General features: G+C 43.7%; 1 pseudogene; it reads left to right on the forward strand.

The window, feature by feature from the left end:
* The first annotated feature begins 1,309 nt into the window (after positions 1 to 1,309).
* On the forward strand, positions 1,310 to 2,213 carry LOC113931563 (annotated as a pseudogene).
* Positions 2,214 to 3,543: the final 1,330 nt, after the last annotated feature.

Consider the following 3,543-nt stretch of genomic DNA (forward strand, 5'->3'; position numbering starts at 1 on the left):
AGTGTAACCAGAGTCACAATATTTGATAACAACCCACAGGAGAAGGTAACACGATAACCGGTCGGAATCTTAGCTCCTCCTCTAAGAAAGAGCCTTTGCTACTTGTTTTGCTTGCTTGCTTATTTTCTTATTATTGGCCTCTGTTGTGAAGAAACCATGCTGAGGGGCAGCAGAGAAGCACCTGTGTTAACAGAATTTTGAGCTGTCAGTTCCTACTAGGGTGAGAAAAACTTCTGCCCTCTGGATAGAATACCAGTGCGAAAAGCTAGTGATTACTTAAAGACCCAGGCCTCTCTACTCTGTTATACATAAGCTTTTAAAACATTTATTGACTTGGGGCGCCTGGGTGACTCAGTTGGTTAAGCGACTGCCTTCGGCTCAGGTCATGATCCTGGAGTCCCGGGATTGAGCCCCGCATCGGGCCCTGCATCCAGCCCCTCATCGGGCTCCCTGCTCGGCTGGGAGTCTGCTTCTTCCCCTGACCCTCCCCCGTCTCGTGTTCTCTCTCTCTCTCATTCTCTCTCTCTCTCTCAAATAAATAAATAAAAATCTTTAAAAAAAATAAAACATTTATTGACTTAATACACCTTTATATGTACACTTACGTACAGTCACAGTAAAGATGTTCTGATGGCAATACTATTTAAAGCCTTAAGACTTCAGGTTTTTAAAATATAATTAAAGCAACCAGGCATAGCACAAAGCAATGCTTATACTATGGTGACTTTCTGAGTTTGAGTGGTATGACGGGCAATTGTGTTTATACACAGACAACAATATGTAAGTAAAAAGTAATGGAATATTCCTGCGTTCTCTGTCTGTATGAATTTGAATCCCTTTTGAGATTGTCCAGGTAGAGATTACTTGCTAACCGCCTCAATTTATTATTCACCCAAGGTTGCAAAGTCAATGGATTAAGAAATTATAGTAGGTTGACATTGAAAAACAATACAATCACAGTTGGTGAATAAATAAGTACTTGCTTTACAAAGTGGAGTAACTTCGTGGGACTACATAATTATTTAGTGTAAGAAGTGATAACTTATTTGATGTACAGGATAAGTATCATGAGTTTAGGAAGTTCCACATAATAAAGCTTCTTGTAAGAAATGAGTCCTCTGTTTCCATTGGGCTGGTTGGCTCTTACTGTTGCAGTGGTGACGCACTTCATCCTGTCTTTCTCAGACTTCTAACATCTGGAGGTCTTCCTACTCTCCTCAGCTCTTCCACCTAGATCCACAAGCCTGGGCCTTTCTTGCAATCTCGTTCTCCCCCCCCCCGCCCCCCCGTCTACCCTCAACTCACCAACATGAGTGCCGATCCAGCTCTGCCCCAATGCCCGCCTGGCCCTGAAGCACCCAGTTCTAGGGACTCTTCTCCAATGCCTGAGATTTATGGGCCTGAAGAAAATTATGCGTCCCTGCAAATGTCACCTGCTGAGACACCCCACGCGGAGACCGTCTCTCCTCTTCCCGCATCCAAGGATCTGCGTGTTCAGGACAGCCCGGACTCCTCCACCAGTCCCAGGGTAAAAGTACCACCCACTTCTGGGGAGGAGAGAACAGTGAGGAAGGAAGATACGGCCCAGGGCAAGAACCAGAGGATCAGGACCGTGTTCTCTCAGGGCCCAACTCTGTGTCCTCAACGATCGATTTCAGAGACAGAGATACCTCAGTCTCCAGCAGATGCAAGAACTTTCCAACATTCTGAACCTTAGCTATAAGCAGGTGAAGACCTGGTTCCAGAACCAGAGAATGAAATGTAAGAGGTGGCAGAAAAACCATTGGCCAAAGGAGAGCAAGAGTGTGACTCAGAACAACACAGCAACCGCAGAATACCCAGGCTTCTATTCCTACCACCAGGGATACCTGAGGAACCGTTCCGGAAACCTTCCATTATGGAGCAACCAGACCTGGAATAACCCGAATTGGAGCAACCACCCCTGGAACGGCCAGTCTTGGGGCAACCATTCCTGGGCCAATCAGACCTGGTGCCCCCAAGCCTGGAACAATCAGCTCCAGAACCGTGGACAGGAATCCCTGCAGCCCCAGATCCAGTTCCAGCAAAATTCCATCAGCGATTTGGAGTCCATCTTAGCAACTTCTGGGGAAAGCCATAGTGTAATACAACAATCCACTAAGTATTTTAGTACCCAGCAAATAATGGATTTGTTCCCAAATTACTCTGTGAACATAGAGCCTGAAGATGTGTGACGATGAGTATATTATTCGATCTCAATTTGGGTGGTGGCTGTATTACTTCTCCTAGGCTTTGTCTTTTAGGGTCCTATAGATCTCTGCCTCAATATTCTGTTTCCCATTATTCTTATTGTGTCCACTGAGGGGGTACGATTGGATCAAAGAGGCTTCAGGAGCGGTGGCTGCTCTGGACAACATGAGAAAAGGTGTTTCTGGCTGTAGGTGACTAGATACAATCCTAATGTGGATCTCTTTGGGCTCTAGAATCTAACCTCAAGAATAGGAAGTGAAGATACAAAGACGTGTGATGAAGGATAATTTGTATTTTCTGAGATTGTGAGGCTTTTCTTGTTAATAACCTCAATTACTACCGGTGAGGGGTTAAGCTATCATGTGCTTCATTGATTTCCTCTGTCCCTTGTGATGTTTTACTAGCACTGTTAATTTGTTCATTATTCTAGGATTTGTAGAAAGATGTTTTGTATTTTAATGTATCATGATAATAGTACCCGTTTGGCTGATTGGTTTATAGGTTTAAGTACAAATAAATAAAATACCCACTTTAAAAAAAAAAGCTTCTTGTAAGAAATGAATAACAAATACATCTCAAATCTTGCAAAAACCCAAATGTGGTGTTTGCATGATATTTTATACTGTAATAAGATTGGGGAGAAGACAGAACTATCTTTTATATGAAAATTAACAAAACCATTTAAGGGTTTACCTTGCAAACAAGTATTGAAGGAACTTAGGAGTTTTAGATGGTTTTCTTGGCTTTATTTTACCAAATGGAGTACCACTAAAGCCATGACTTCATAAGTGGGGTCCAAAACTTTTAACCACAAATCATGAGAGGTCACGTCATCTGAAGATGAATGTGATGACCAGGGCCTTAGCACACAAAGCCACCCAGTGCCCCGCTTACATGGCCAGAGAATCCCGTGACTGGTGAGGCCTGTGGTACCCATCCTTTGGCCCCGTGGAGGCATGTGGGGCGGGGGGGGGGAAACCCTCTGCCTTCCCTTTCCTGTCAGACTTGAGGCCACTTCCCCATTTGTCTCTCTTATGTTGTTAAAGCCCTTGAAATATTAGGAAGAGTGTGTAATACAGGAGGAGGTTCCTGAAGCTTCTTCACAACTGTTACTGTTTGGCCTGATAGCAATGTGTGTTTCCTTGTTCCTTATCCTGTGACTTAGCAACCAGGACATCATGGCAATTAAAAAAACAAACAAACCCAGTTTTCATTTTCTCTTATCCAAACCTGTTTGAGAGAGAGAGAGAGAGAGAGGGAGAGAGTGTATCGAGGAAACAAGACTACTGTTTAGACTTTTACTAATAGCTTAGT

Source organism: Zalophus californianus, chromosome X (assembly GCF_009762305.2).
Source record: "Zalophus californianus isolate mZalCal1 chromosome X, mZalCal1.pri.v2, whole genome shotgun sequence".
Lineage (NCBI taxonomy): Eukaryota > Metazoa > Chordata > Mammalia > Carnivora > Otariidae > Zalophus > Zalophus californianus.